Here is a 16,915-nt window from a genome sequence, read left to right on the forward strand (position 1 = left end):
ATGTCTGTTCTTGTAACTGAAAATAGAATCTAGTTCTCATAAGAACATGGGTGTTAAGAATTAGGAAAGTTAGTTTTAGTTTCCTTGTTTATATTCATTGTAATTGAATTGGAGTACTCTGACCTAGTTAATTTTCTTTGGAAATTTAAATGGGTGATGGGAATCGAAATCGATGTTATTTTACAAGATGTTCTGGATCTGCTCATAGAACAACTATGACAATTTCTAAACTTGAAAGGAACTTTGGACTACTAACTAGCCTTTGTTTTAGTAGTATTTTTAGTTACATGAGGTCTCAAGTTCAATTCACATGGACAACGAGGATGATATATGTTGTCAATGAGTTTGATACTTTTGTTGTGGCTAGACTCGTATTGTTGTGATGTAGCTTCCTTTTAGGGCCAATTTAGTGGGCGGTATTATATGGTCGGATGAGATCATAATTCATAATTCTAGTCAAATATTTGATGTGGCATTAAATGATTTTTAAGTTTCCATCAAAATTGAAATTTAATGTACCAACACCAATGTCAGATTTTGCCAAATTATAGAGACCAGAATCATAATTTGCAAAAAAAAAAAGAAGAAAAAGCTAGATGCTTGACTTGACCTCTTATCCCTAAATGGACGTTGAGCTTCAAATTAGATGTTTCTAGTTTCATGAATTAGATATGCTTTATGGAACATTTTTATCTTTTTTCCATTTTTAGAAGTTTCTATTCCTTTGACCAGGAGACCCACTTAATTAAGGTTGGTAAAGTAAAAAGTAGTCCGTCCACAGTAGAAAATTCCTTGCAACATCTCCTTGCCTTGACGTCAACCATACACTCCCCCTTCCAATATTCAATTGTTTTATTTATTTGAAATCTCCAATTAGTCCTCATCAAGAATCACAAGAAGAACTAGTCCCGTCTCTGTCAATATGTGTGTGTGGCTTTTATTTTAGATTTATTTCTTACCACTAAAATTATAAATAAATCATACATCATTTAATTTCTGTAAACAAACCCAAAAAAAGCACCAAAAATGACAGCTGACCCATTGAATTTAATTTTAATTATTAAATTACTTTGATGCCCCCATTGAGTGTTTTGGGCTTTTTTATGAGGTTTTTGGGTTGAGTTTGTTTTAAGAAATCAATGATAGTTTTGTAATTTAAAAGAAGTTAAAAATCTTTGTGTTATGTTGTAAATGGCTTTGGGTGTGTTTCTAAAGTCCATTTCATATATGGTGTTTTTATAATTTGGGCTCCTATATTGAATATTATAGTGAATCTCCTTTTATTTTACTCATATCATGATATATCAACGATTTCCAAAATCTTCGTCCATGCTAGTCAATGTTTACCTTCTTATTGGCGTATACAGCGGATATATGGCTCTAGAGTATGTAATGCATGAGTAGTTTTCTAGTTAAGTCCGATGTCTATAGTTTTGGCATGTTGATTTTAGAGATTGTAAGTGGGTAGAAAAATAGTTGTTTCGTCGTGGAGAGAATGTGGAGGATCTTTTAAGCTGTGAGTATTTATCTATTAGTGAAATTGAATGCAATGAAAGAAACAAATTTTTATCTCAAATTACTTTATTCTAATTCAAATTTTATAAATAATATTGATGTCACTCTGAGTTAAATATATTTTCTGAACCACGCCAAAAAAATTACTTGTCACCATATTCATTATTGTAACCTCAATTATTGAGGAATGCATTGGTGTTGTATAGGGTTGACCCAAATTGTTAATTGGAAGTGGGAGAGGAGACTAATATTTTATTATTTTTTTATGAGAAAAAGTTTGGGGGAGGGGAGGACCAAGGCGTCTTTTGAGGACTTACAAGAGGAGACTAATTTCGATACGTTCATAGTTAATCTATATTTTGCTTTAGATTTAGAAGTTGGATAAAAACTACATCACTTTTTCTTTTGTGGAATTTTCCTTTCCTTTGACCCAGATTATGCAGTAGTTAACACAAATGCTAATGGATGTGGGCAACGTTTAATTTGGTTGAGAAAGAAAAAGCAATAGAGAGAAAAGAAAGTTGGTCCTCAACCACTCTTGTTTCAATCAATCCTCAAAAGTCAAAATCATTACCAGTCCTGTCTTCATCTACATTTTAATTAAAACAGTGTGGAACGGTGAAAGAAGTATTTTGATGAATTGGAATTGGCAGGATTTGGTCAAGCAGGGAATTCTTACATTGTCCCACTAGTAGAAAACTGTTCTAAAGGCACGGACTTATGCCCAACGTCTTGGAAAAATTTCACACACAAAGGTCTACAAATGTTTTCTTGACCGTTGCTACAATAAAAAGTATATAAACACAGTTTTGATCTTAACCAACAATAATATACAATACAGAATGGAGCCATTAATGGCCTCTTCAAGATTTGTTTTCTTCCTCTTTCCCATTCTGTTACTAATAAGTTCTCAATCCCTTGCTCAGCCTAAGTTTCGAAGCCATGGCTGTTTCTACGAGAAAGGCAACTATACCACAAGGAGCACCTACCGAACAAACCTTAACACCCTTCTCTCTTCTCTTTCTTCCCCCTCCAACAACGGCAATGGCTACGGCTTCTACAACTCCTCCTTTGGAGAAAACGCCGACCAGGTCCATGCAATCGCTCTATGTCGAGGCGATTTGAGGACAGACACTTGCCGTGGCTGCCTCAGTAACTCCACACAAAAGCTCACACAGGTCTGTCCCAATCAGAAGGAAGCTATCGGCTTTTACGACGAGTGCATGCTGCGCTACGCAAACCGCTCCATCTACGGCGCCATGGAAACTGTGCCTGTTTTCCCGCTGTGGTGGAACATAAACAACCTGTCCTCCTCCGACGTCGACGGGTTTTTTCAAGAGATGAGGAAGCTGCTGAAAGACCTAATTGGTCAAGCTGCAGCGAACGGTTCTCTTCGGAAGTTCGCGGTAGGGAAAACAACCGCTCCCAATTTGCAACCAATATATGGACTTGCTCAGTGCACGCCGGATTTGACCAAGCAGACCTGCAGTGAATGCTTGGATTCTGCTATGGGAAATATCCCAGCATATTGTGAGGGAAGCAAGGTTGTAGAGTTTCAAACCCCAGCTGTACTGTTAGGTATGAAGTCAATCGCTTCTATGACCCTACAACTGTGGTGCCGGTGCCGTCATCCCCGCCGCCACTGTCTAGTCCTCTTCCACCATCAACCAGTACAGGAGGTATATATGCTTTGAAGAAATAAAGTTGGCTTAATTAGAGCAATTGTCCATGAATTTGTACACGAGTTACATTTGATTCTCTCAATTCAAGTTTTTGTTGATGTAGTCGTCTCGTCTACAAGTTCAGGCCAGTGTTTTCAAAGGCATGTCCAAGGCTTCGGAGCGAGGCCAAGGCGCGCCGAGGCGGCAGGGGAAACGCCTGAGGCGGTCGGCTGTTTCGCGAGTTGTACGCTTAGAATGGGAAGGCGTGGAAGGCGCGTAAGGCGGTTGAAGCGTAGCGAGGCGGAGCAAGGTGTGCAGATCTCGAAACCTCAACCGAAGAATTTTGCTCGCTCTGCAAACTGGCTCATGGAGAAGAACTTCGCGAGGAAGACGACCCCTTTTTTTTTTTTTTTTTAGGTTATTGAAACGACGTCGTTTTGATTGTAGCGTTTAAAAACAATTTAAAAACGAAACGACGTCACTTGGAGTGTGTTGGAAAAAAAAAAACCGCAAGTTTCTACTTTTTTATACCCCCCCTTACCTTTATTGTAATAAACTGAAGGCATTCTTCTTGCCTTTTCCAACTCCAGCCGGCTCTTTTCTACTTACCCCTTTTTCTTTTTTTTTTTTTTTTGCCTTTTCTAAATTAATATATATATTGTATAATACATATACAACCATAATTTCTACCCTTACTAGATAATCTCCATCAATTTCAAGAATTCTCTTAATCTTTTAACTGTAAGTAAGTCATTTTATTTCTCTCTAATTCTTTGCAACTGTAATTTCAAGTTCCGTATATTTTTTTTTATTTAAAAATATACTAGTTGTATTATTCCTACATTTTTCTTATTAAAATAAATTAATGTTCAAAAGGCTTACGCTTCAACGCTTCAAGGCTTACGCCTCGCGTAACACTACTAAAAACGCCTCGCCTATACGCCTCGCCTTTGAAAACATTGGTTCAGGCACCATTGCCATAATTCCAGCAACTAAAAAGTCATCATTCAGGTTGGGGCATGGGCTGGTCTTGTTCATTATGGGATGCTTCACTTCCTGGAATAGTCCAGCAACTAACAAGTATATATCCTTGATCTACTATGTCCTTTTTTTCATTGTTAGTATCTAAGATGATGTAAAATATCAGACCCTATATGAAAAGTTATTATTTTATTACTGTGTAGACTGCCTATGTTAATATATAAAGAGTGAAGGTAATTATCAACATCGGGGAAACTCATGGTGGGTGAGCAGTGACGGACCCAGGATTCGAATCCCGTAGGGTCATAGTGTAAATGTTCCAAAGAAAATTTAAGAATGGGTTATTTTTCTTATCTATTTTTTTCTCTTCCAAATTTTATTTCTTTCTTGAAAATATGCTTTGAATGATTTCAATTTGTCATTTTTTTATATATGTTTTTGAGTGATTTCAATTTTTTAAAACTTCAAAGCAAACCTATGCCAATTAACCAAAGAACAAAAAAAACCACAACCACCTAATCAACAAATAAGCAAAAACTTCATCATACATATAAATCATAAATTTCATCCAAGCAATTACAGATTTGATTTCCATTAAATTAAAAACAGCACACATCATCCTTATTTTGATTTTGATTTTAAGACTTAAAAATAACTTGAAATGAGAAATATCACAATAACAATAATAGGTGGTGATTGGGGAGCTTGGGGTTTGGATCTGAGAAAAGAATAATGGCAATTGGAAGATGGGAAGGGTTTTTGGGATAGGAAGGTTGGCTAGGTCGAGAGGTCAGTGGAAGGATACGGAAGGCATTTTTATTTTGGGATCAGTGGCCAAACGACGCTGCTTGGCCCATGGTGTTTTAAAAAAAACAAAATGCTTTTTCTTCTTGCTGCACGCGGCTTCCTCCCTCTTCCTATCAGGCAAAACATAATTATATATTACTATTTTAATTCATATTGACAGTTTTGCCCCTGAATTTAATGGCAAAATTTACAGACTTTGACATTAGGACCATTTTGATACTAAATAGAGAGTTGGAGGACTATTGAAATGAAAATTTTAGTTGGTGGACTAAAATGAGATTGGAGCAAAAATTAAGGGACCATTTCAATTAATAACCCGGCTATAATATTATATAAGTTGTTAAAGCCTTTAGTTGCTGGATTCCCTTTTGTAGAAGGTATGTCGGTTCTTGTAACTGACAATTGCACCTACTTCTCATAAGAACATGGGTGTTAAGAATTAGGAAAGTTAGTTTTAGTTTCCTTGTGTTATATTGATTGTAATTGATTCGGAGTAGTCTACAAGTAATAACCTAGTTAATTTTCTTTGTAAATTTAGCTTGTAAACTCTGTCAATTTAGATGGGTGATGGGAATCGAAATCAATGTTATTTTACAAGATGTTTCGGATCTGCTCACAGAACAGAGCTATGACAATTTCTAAACTTGAAAGGGACTTTAGGCTACTAACTAGCCTTTGTTTTAGTAGTATTTTTAGTTAGAGGAGGTCTCAAGTTTTATTCACATGGACAACGAGGACGATATATGTTCTCAATGAGTTTGATACTTTTGTTGTGGCTAGACTCATATTGTTGTGATGTAGCTTTCTTTTAGGGCCAATTTAGTGGGCAGTATTATATGGTCGGATGAAATCATAATTCATAATTCTAGTCAAATATTTGATGTGGCACTAAATGATTTTTAATTTTCCACCAAAATTGAAATTTAATGTACCAACACCAACGTCAGATTTTGCCAAGTTATAGAGACTAGAATCATAATTTGCAAAAACAAAAAAGAAGAAAAAGCTGGATGCTTGACTTGACCTCTTATCCCTAAATGGACGTTGAGCTTCAAATTAGATGTTTCCAATTTCATGAATTAGATATGCTTTATGGAACATTTTTATCTTTTTCCCATTTTTAGAAGTTTCCATTCCTTTGACCAGGAGACCCACTTAATTAAGGTTAGTAAAGTAAAAAGCAGTCCGTCCACGGTAGAAAATTCCTTGCAACATCTCCTTGCCTTGACGTCCCCCTTCCAATATTCAATTGTTTTATTTATTTGAAATCTCCAATTAGTCCTCATCAAAAATCACAAGAAGAACCAGTCCCATCTCTGTCAATATGTGTGTGTGGCTTTTATTTTACTCATATTATGATATATCAATGATTTCCAAAATCTTCGTCCATGCTAGTCAATGTTTACCTTCATAATTCTAGTCAAATATAAACTCTGGCTAGGGAAATGAAACTTCCATATAAATCATCAGCAGGATGGACCTCATGTAGAGCTCCCTAAGCAGTAGTCAAAAGTTTGATTTAGTCGATCGTGAGACTCAATTAATAAGATAGAAAGCCAACAATATTTATGGTGCTCACAATATGTAGTATCGGGATGGATAGTATTGATTGTTTTGTAAACCACTCATATTGGGATTGTAAATAAAAGGGGTGTTTTTTACCTTCGCAGTAGTTAGTATTAGAAGTTCGATCAAAACTACGTCACCTTTTCTTTTGTGGAATTTTCCTTTCCTTTGACCCAGATTTCGCGGTAGTTAACACAAATACAAATGGATGTGGCCAACGTTTATTTTGGTTCTAGAAAGAAAAAGCAATAGAGAGAAAAGAAAGTTGATCTAAAGGCACGGACTTATACCGTGTGAATAGTTGTGAACGTAGGCACTACTCTCTTTTGTCAGTTGAAATTCAAAAATCTGGGTGAAAATAGGCACTGATGCATGTGCCCACTGCTCCATCCTACCCGCTAGGGCCACACCCACCTCCCTCTCTCTCTCTCTCTCTCTCTCTCATATAATACATTAAAATTAAAAACTTTCTTATCAAAAAACCAAAGTAAAGAACTAAATCCCGAGAAGAAAAAAAAAGAAGTAAAGAGCTAAATAAAAATAATAAAAAATAAAAAATGGTGTGTGTTGATCAGTTTTTTTGGACAACTGACAAGGATATAGTGGATGCATAGTGGCACTATAATTAAAAAGAAGTATTTTGATGAATTGAAATTGGCAGGATTTGGTCCGAGTATTATTATATGCGAAACATATATCATTTGAGAAATAAATTACATTTTCTTTTTTATGTATTATGCTCTCTTTTTTTTCCTTTTTTATCAACACGACAAGAGTTTATCAACACGACAAGAGAATAAAAAGTATATAAACACAGTTTTGATTTGACCAACAATAATGTACAAAACAGAATGGCGCCATTAACGTTCTCCTTCAGATTTCTGTTCTTCCTTTCTCCCGTTTTGTTCCTCATGATCAGCAGCACTCAATCTATAACCCCCTGGTGTTACAACGATAAAGGCAACTACACCACCAACAGTACATACCAGACAAACCTCAACACCCTTCTCTCTTCTCTTTTTCCCCTTCCAACAACGGTAATGGCTACGGCTTCTATAACTCATCGTATGGGGAAAACCCCGACCAGGTTTACGCAATCGGGCTATGTCAAGGGGATTTCACGGTGGACATTTGCCGTGGCTGCCTCAGCAAAGGCACACAACAGCTCACACAGGTCTGTCCCAATCAAAAGGAAGCTTTCGGCATATTTGACGGGTGCACGCTTCGCTACGCCAACCGCTCCATCTACGGAGCCATTGAAACTGACCCTGCTTTCCCGTGGTATAACGTACAGAACGTGTCCGACGTCGACGGGTTTTTTCAAGAGCTGAAGACGCTACTGGATGACCTAAGGGGTCAAGCTGCAGGGAACGGTTCACTTCGAAAATTTGCAGTAGGGACCGCAACCGCTCCCAACTTCCAGACAATCTATGGACTTGCGCAGTGTAGGCCGGATTTGACCGAGCAGAACTGCAGTTATTGCTTGGGTAGTTCTATGGCAGATATCCCAAAATATTTTCCCGGGAAGGAAGGTGGTGTTATTAGTAAACCCAGCTGTAATCTTAGGTATGAGATCTATCCCATCGTTGACCCTACAACTGTCCGACCATTGCCGTCTTCTCCTCCGCCTCTGTCTAGTCCTCCCCCACCGCCACTGTCTAGTCCTGCTCCGCCGTCAGCCAGTATAGGAGGTACATATATACATATTTATATCCCAATATATTATGCTTTGAAGAAATAAAGTTGGCTTAACTAGAGCAATTGTCCAGGAATTTGTAGACGAGTTACATTTTAGTCCCTCAATTCAATTTTTAGTTGATGTAGTTGTCTCGTGTACAAGTTGAGGGACCATTGCTACTGTTGACACTACAACAATTTTGGGTCGAATAGATTTCTAATGCATATATATCTGTATGTATGTATTCAAATTAATGCAAATGAGATTTCTGATTTTTGCAGGATCGAAGAGTGACAAATCTCGAACTGTCATCATTATCGTTGTGCCAATTGTTGTTTCTGTGGTACTAATAGTTATGTTCTTCTGCATTTGTTTAAGAGTAAGGAGGACAAAGAAAAAACTTGAAACTGGGAAGTTAATTTCAGGTAAGAACGCAACTCTAGTGAACATTAATTAATCATATTATTCCATTTGATAGGAAGGAAGCCAAGTACTACCACTTTTATAGGCATTTTTAGAATTTCAATTGTTCCTCAGGCAGCGACGATACAGATGAAATTGGATCTGCAGAATCCTTGCAATTTGACTTGGCCACCATTAGAGTTTCCACAGATGACTTTTCCGAAGCAAATAAACTTGGACAGGGCGGATTTGGATCTGTTTACAGGGTAATGACAAGTTAATAACAAGAACTTATAACTTTGATATTTCTTGAATACCACTTATCTGATTTCTGTTTTTTCATTCCGTACCTATATATTTTTTCAGGGTAGGCTTCTCAATGGAAAAGATATAGCTGTAAAAAGGCTCTCTACAAATTCTGGGCAAGGAGATTTAGAATTCAAAAATGAGGTCTTGTTAGTGGCTAAACTTCAACACCGAATTTAGTTAGACTCAGGTTTCGCTTAGAAGGAAGTGAAAGGCTTTTGTCTATGAATTTGTCCCTAATGCAAGTCTCGATCACATCATATTTGGTATGTCCGAATTATGCATTGTTTTCGCTAACTTCAATGTTTATTATAAAATTCCAATTGTGTGACGGTATGCAAGCAAACATTGTAATTGAAGTCTTGATTTTGCATTTATATATTTGCAGACTCAACAAAGCGCTGTACAACTAGATTGGGTGAGGCGCTACAAAATCATAGTAGGCACCTCGAGGCCTCCTTTACCTCCACGAAGACTCGCTTTAAAATTATTCATCGTGATCTCAAAGCTAGTAACATCTTGATAGATGCAATGAACCCCAAAATTTCAGATTTTGGCATGGCAAGGTTGTTCATGCTTGATCAAACGCAAGGCAATACTAGTCGGATTGTTGGGACCTAGTAAGAATATGCACTTAACCGTCAGGGCTTATGTTTGTTATGTCAACAATTTCCTTTCCATATGTGTTGGTGACCGCTGACATTCTTTTTGTTGATATGCAGTGGTTATATGGCTCCAGAGTATGCAATGCGTGGGTACTTTTCTGTTAAGTCTGATGTCTATAGTTTTGGTGTGTTAGTTCTAGAGATAGTCATGGGGACAAAAATAGTGGCTTCCAAGATGGAGAAAATGCGGAGGATCTTCTAAGCTTCGTAAGTGAAAATATAATGTAGTTTTGGTATCTCAATACAATTTAGTGCAACGAATCAAAGAAAGAAAACTTATCTCTGATCAAATCTACAATCATTGCAGCCCGAGAAGTTGGAGGGAAGGGACACTTCAAATCTAATAGATCCCACATTGAAGACTGTTCAAGAAATGAAATAATGAGATGCATCCACATTGGATTATTATGTGTGCAAGAAAATGTAGCTGATAGGCCAACCATGGCTTCTGTTATTCTCATGATGAATAGCTACTCCTTCACTCTCCCAGTGCCCTCCCAACCTGCATTTTATTTGCATAGAAGCATTGGATTGGACATGTCATTACGATCTGAATATAATTCAGGGGCAACAAGGTCAGATCGATCCAAGAGTAACTCTGTCATAGTAATGGAATATGAGACTTTTACTTAACCACATCCTCGCTAGTGGTTGAAGATCGATCCCTTTTGATTCATTTTAACAAAGGCAGGATGCATGGTCAATTGATACTTTTTCACAAAGGCAGGATGCATGCATGTACCCTTTGTTAGGAATTTCGACACATGAAGAACTTGCGTTTTTCTGTTTAATATTCAGTTTAAAATATTTTCATCGAGTTAAATATATTTTCGGAACCACGGCAAAAAATTACTTGTCACCATATTCATTATTGTAACCTCAATTATTGAGGAATGAATTGATTTTTATCTTCATCTGGAAAAAAAGTGAAATGGGTTTCTACGTTTGGGGATGATTGCACACTTAGACGAAAGTGGTTCGTATAGGTGTATTGATTAACATGAAGCTCATAGCTTTTGATCTATGATAATATGACTAAAAACGTTTAAAGTTGTTTGGGTCTAAATTCCACGCGCCAGCCCAATTGACTATTAGCCCATGTCAAAAACAGGAGTTTGGGCTTTGTTTTATTAAAGTAAGAAGTCAGCCCAGATGGGTTTAGAGACCCAGACCTTTGTGAACCAATTACGAGGAATAAATTTATGATTAAGGATTTATTATTAATGGTGATTTCTTCACTTGGGGTGCAAGTTATCTATTTTTTATAAGTCTGTTTGGGTCTTGACAACTAACAGTGGCATGCTCGCACACCAAAGAAAGTTGACTTGTTGACCACAAATGGTTTTCAAGTCAATGAGGAATTTTACCCTATCATCAAAGGAATTAAATCTAAACGGGTGAACAAAAGTAAATAAGCTCTATAATATTGCAGAACAAACTTGTAAAGTTGTATAGTAAAATGCAGGTAGTAAATTCATTTGACTTGCCAGATTATAATTCAATAGAGTGTTATCTAATTTGGACAATTTTTTTTTATAATTGCTTGCTAACTTGGAAGTCTCTTTGGAGGAAAATTGGGGGATTATCTTATAAACGCCCGATGCTGGGAGGATAGTTTTTTCGCAGATAAGCTCCTGTTCAGCTATTCCATTAGCAGCTATTTTGTTGCAGATGTTGCCGGATGACCAATCCACAGCATTCAGGCATGGGCTGGTCATGTTCATTATGGGATGCTTCACTACCTAGAGCAATCCAGCAACTAACAAGTACGTATCCTTGATCTACTATAGTCTTCATTTTCCCAATAAAGAAATGAAATGTGTCCATCTTTCGTAGTGACGCCGCGGAACAAAAAAAGGGAAGAGAAAATCAGTTGCATGGGGAACTATAACTGCATGGTTCTCAAATCTGAGATAAATTAATAGAGAAGCTGCCCAAAGCAGAAGCTGGAGTTGGCTAATTGCACCTTCCTCCGTAAACACAACTCAAATATGAAAAGGATGGTGATGCTCTCATTGTCTTGGCAATCTCCTTGGTCTCCAATAAGATTGAAGAACAGTTGGAGTTGTAATAGACAGACTGAGGTTAGAAACTAAGGATTGTCAAGGCAAGTAGAGTATCCAAATTCATATGAAAAAGCTTCATTGACATGGTAAAAGATGGATTTTAAAGTTTACAACCAAGATGTATATGTTAGTAACACCATCCCATCCTATGTTCTTTTTGGGTACAAATCCCATGTTTTAGTATCTGGATATTGTCTTTCCCATTTTCTCTAAGATAATGTAAAATATCAGAGACCCTATGAAAAGTTATTATTTTATTACTGTGTACACTGCCTACATTAATATACTAATAGTGTGTCTTTACTAATCAATAAAAGGTCAAGGTAATTATCAACATCGGGGTGGTGGCGCAGTTGGCTAGCGCACAGGTCTCATTAGGGTTGGGCATAAAAACCAATGAACGAAACTCCCGACCTCACCCTCACCGTCATCTCTCTCTCTCTCTCTCTCTCTCTCTCTCCATCTCATGTCCTGTCTCTGTCGACCTCATCCTATCTCTGTCAACCTCATCCTATCTCATCTTCTGATTTTTATTTATGTTCTTGTATCTTATTTGAATAACGATTTGTTGATGGCGGAACTGTGTTAATTTTGTTATGCAGGTTTCGACTGTGTTAATTTTGTTGATGGTGGAACTATGTTAATCTATCGAAGGTTTTGAAATTTTGGCTTCAATGGAGGTAAATATTTGTTGCTAACCTTATTTTTGTTTTGTTTTGAGAATCAAAACGCAGCTTTTCAGAAATGAGAGGGAAACTGAGAGAAAACTGAAAATTTTAGAGAGAACATAAAAGTTTAGGTCAGGTGACCAAAAAGTTTATATAGTGTCCCAAAGATAACGACAACGACAGTAATCATAAAAACCGCCCTAGTATGTACTTACCATGACATTAAAATAACATCAACCGACGTGGTTAGTAAAAAAGCCTTTTGACTTTTTGTATTCCGAAAACGACGTGATTAGTTGGGCGCTACACGTCAAAAGTTTACTTTTAAATAAGTAATATTATAAGTTACCATGTCGTTTTTTTATATTAAACCGACGTGGTTTTCAAACACCGCTGACTTAATTTTAATAACCGACGTTGTTTTTACTTTAATACGTCCTACTTTTTTACAGAACCGACGTTGATTCTTTATGAAACGGCGGTATTTTAAATGTAACTGACGTGGATATGAAATTTTTTGTATAAATTGAGTTTGTTTCCACGATTTCTTTTAGTTTCAGTTTTCAATTAGGGTTTCAATTTCTTCTTGCCCTATGTCTCACCTCTTAGGAGGTAATTGTTTGGATGTTGGTGTGTGTGTATGTTTGTGTATCTGATTCACAAACATACATACATCACCAACATTCAAAAAAATTTCTCTGAATGCAAATCTGTTGTTGTCGTACGTGGTCAAATTTTAGAGGCAAATTTTTGGATGTTGATGTGTGTGCATTTGTGTCTCATTTGAGACACAAATACACATACATCATCAATCTCTAAAATATTGTCTCTCTGAATGCAAATCTGTGGCGGCTTTATCAAATTTTAGAGGCAATTGCTTGGATGTTGATGTGTGTGTGCATTTGTGTAGATACACAAATGCACACACATCATCAACTTCCAAAAAATTGCCTTTCTAAATGCAAATCTGTGGCTGCCTTTGTGTGTCTCAAAGACACGAAGACACATACATCATCAACCTCTAAAATATTGTCTTTCTGTGGTCCGATTATGATGAGGAACAGAGTTCCATCTAGTAAGATTTCATAACTCTTGGGATCTCAAATCTAATTATGTCTGCTGTTTTTTATATAAACCGTGGTGGTTATTCTCAATTCTTGACATTATGTTGATCCACAGATGTAGGAGGACAAAATTCAAATAAATTAAATTTTTTTTTAAAATTTACAATTAAGACGACGGTTTAGATATAAGGTTGAACGTATAAAGTTAATAAATACGACGGAAATTTTAACTTCACGACGTATATTTTGGATCTCAGAAAAAACTATTCTGTCGGCGGTTTTCCATATAAACCGTCTTGGTTATTTACAATTCTTGTCATTAAGTTGGTCTCCCATCGTAGGATACCAAAATCCAAGAAATGAATAGTAAAAAATAATGTAATTAGGACGACCGTTTAGGTATAAGGGTAGACGTATAAAGTGTATAAATACAACGGTAATTTTAACTTTACGACGTAGTAAATATTATTACACCTCCTTAATTGAACAAACCAACGTGGTTAGAGTTAAAGATACCGCGTAGTATGGAACATGAAATAAGTCAATAAAATTATATTTTACGTCGTTGTACATGTATTTAAGACGACGGTATTTTGTAATATACCACCATGGATTCTTTTGAAATTTTGCGACGCCGGATACGAAAACTTGGTCATGGTTATTTCGGAGAAAAGATGGCGGTTGCTTTTAAACCGCGCCTTTACTTTCTACGCCGGTGGATTCATACCTTCTCGCCATTGTTTGTTGGCCGAGTTTATTTCAGAGAAAACCTTTTCAATAAGACCTCGCTTTTTAAAATAGGTGTGTCGTGTTTTAAAAACAACCATTGGATTCTCCATTTTTTAGGTGTTTAAGTTATTCTTACACGGCGGTTTTATAAAACCGTCGCCTTTTCAAACACAACGACGGTTTTTCGTTAAACCGTCGTTTTTTTCTGGTCGTCTTTTTCACTTTAGTAGTGTCGTGCCCTTACCCCATGGAAAGAAGATAGTAGGATGCAGGTGGATTTATACTGTGAAACTTAAAGCAGATGGATCCGTTGAAAGATATAAAGCTAGATTGGTGGCGAAGGGGTACACACAAAGATATGGGATAGACTACGAAGAGACCTTTGCCCCAGTAGCCAAGATTAACACTATTATAGTCCTATTGTCTCTAGCAGCAAATCTCGATTGGCCACTCCATGAGTTTGATGTCAAAAATGCATTCTTACATAGAGACTTGGAAGAAGAAGTATATATGGACTTACCCCCAGGATGTAATTTAGCTCATGACAAGAAAAATCAAGTTTGCAAACTCAGAAAGTCATTATATGGGTTAAAGCAATCTCCCAGGGCATGGTTTGGCATATTCACTAAATCTATGAAGAATTTTGGATATACACAGAGTTATTCAGATCACACTCTATTATTGAAGCGTGAAGAAGGAAAACTTACTCCATTAATTGTTTATGTAGGACATAATCGTAATTGGAAACGATGCAGAAGAGCAACTGAAGTTACAAAAGTATTTGTCTCAAGAATTTGAGATGAAGGATTTAGGTGATCTGAAGTACTTTCTCAAAATCGAAGTAGCAAGATCAAAAATTGGTATATTTCTGTCTCAAAGGAAGTATGTAATGGATCTACTCACTGAAACATGAATGCTTGGATGTAAGCCTACTAACACACCCATTGAGATGAATCACAAGTTGTGTGAAGACATGGACCAAGAATCAACCAATAAGGAATAATATCAACACCTTGTTGGAAGGTTGATATACCTGGCACAGACAAGACCAAATATTTCATATGCTGTGAGTGTGGTTAGTCAGTTTATGCATTCACCCAGTGTTTCTCATAGGAATGCAGTTGATCGGATCTTAAGATACTTAAAGTCAGCTCCTGGGAAAGGATTAATGTTCTCCAAAAATGGAGATCTTGAAGTTGTTGGATACACAGATGTTGATTGGGCTGGTTTTATTACAGATAGACGCTCTACTTCAGGTTACTTTACATTCGTGGGAGGTAACTTAGTCACTTGGCGGAGTAAAAAGCAAAATGTGGTTTCTTGGTCTAGTGCAGAAGCAGAGTATTGAGGAATGGCTCACGGAGTTTGTGAATTATTGTGGATCAGAAGACTCTTGACAGAATTGGGCTTCAAGCCAGAAAAGCCAATTGAGTTGCATTGTGACAACAAGTCAGCTATCTATATTGCCCATAATTCAGTTCAATATGATCGAACCAAACATGTTGAGGTGGATAGAAATTTTATCAAAGAAAAAATTGAGAAAAAGATCATCCGCCTACCATTCGTAAAATCAGAAGATCAATTGGCAGATATCTTAACCAAAGCTGTTTGTGGAAGAGTATTTCATGACTCACTTACCAAGTTGGGCATTGGTGACATATATGCACCAACTTGAGGAGTGTTGACATGAGTCTCCTAATTAATCGAGGAGATTTACTTTTCTATTTTTTTATATAAGTGATAAATCATTGTACAATTAGGAGATACTTTCCTAATTCTTTATTGTATCTAATTCCTTGTAAGACCCTCATATAAACTCCTATATATACCTCCTTATGGAGAAGAATAAAACTCAACCTAATACATTCAAACCATATTCATATTTTAGCATTCCATATGGCAGAATAATTTCAAGCTCTGTTTTCATTTTATTTGTGATTCTAAGCCGTCACATGTTTGTTCCTTGTGGAAACAAATATGTCAACCTAAACAATGTGTAAACGTTGAAAAGTGACTTAAACAAAGTATCTCCCATGAATCAAATCACAACGCGTAAAGATTTAATCCTTTGACAAGGAATCTTATATCATGATGTGCCTTCATTGTATGTAGCAGCACCAAAAAAAAAGAAAAAAAAAGAAAAAGAAATTTATAATAAGCTAAAGTATTGGCTGCATGTTTAACAGAGATTTGATTTAAGGGATTGGCCTAACCAGCATCATGTTTATTACCCTCCAATATGGCTTCACATTTTTACCTGCAAATCTCATGGAGTCTCACCTACAATTCTACAATTAGGAGTCTCATGGAGTTAACCATATCCTGTAGCAAGATGCTAATGTTTATTTAGAAATGAACATTTTCCTTGTTGTCCAACTATATCCAAGAAACTATAGAACTGATTCAAAAATTTGAATCACATTTATATCCATTGACTTGTTGGTTGATTCTTGGAAAATAAATGTAGGAGTCTATAAATCCTCCTGAACTTCTTGTTGGAAAATTTAATATTAACTAATATTGATTTTCCTATTTGAATGGAAATTAATAAAATTCATTGGGTTAAAGACATGACCCTTGGGTTAAAGACATCTTCACATGGGGAGTAGCAACTCTTCAAACTAAGGGATGCATTGTTTGGGGTGACAACTCTTCAGACCAAGGGATGCATTGTTTGCCTTTTCAGATTGAGATACCTTTTTTAGAAAGGGTATTTCATCATCTATAAATAGAGCAATCCTCCTGCAGTTTGATTCATTCAGTTTAATTATCTACACATAGACTTTCACATATAGAAAGCGTTAGAG

General features: G+C 36.5%; 2 pseudogenes; both read left to right on the forward strand.

Moving 5' to 3' along the window:
• The first annotated feature begins 2,276 nt into the window (after positions 1-2,276).
• Positions 2,277-3,336, forward strand: LOC148916538 (antimicrobial ginkbilobin-2-like protein; annotated as a pseudogene).
• A 4,045-nt stretch (positions 3,337-7,381) lies between these two features.
• LOC148916539 (cysteine-rich receptor-like protein kinase 15) lies at positions 7,382-10,393 on the forward strand (annotated as a pseudogene).
• Positions 10,394-16,915: the final 6,522 nt, after the last annotated feature.

Source organism: Prunus mume, linkage group LG6 (genome assembly GCF_029339155.1).
Source record: "Prunus mume cultivar Tortuosa linkage group LG6, ASM2933915v1, whole genome shotgun sequence".
In the NCBI taxonomy this organism is placed as follows: Eukaryota; Viridiplantae; Streptophyta; class Magnoliopsida; order Rosales; family Rosaceae; genus Prunus; species Prunus mume.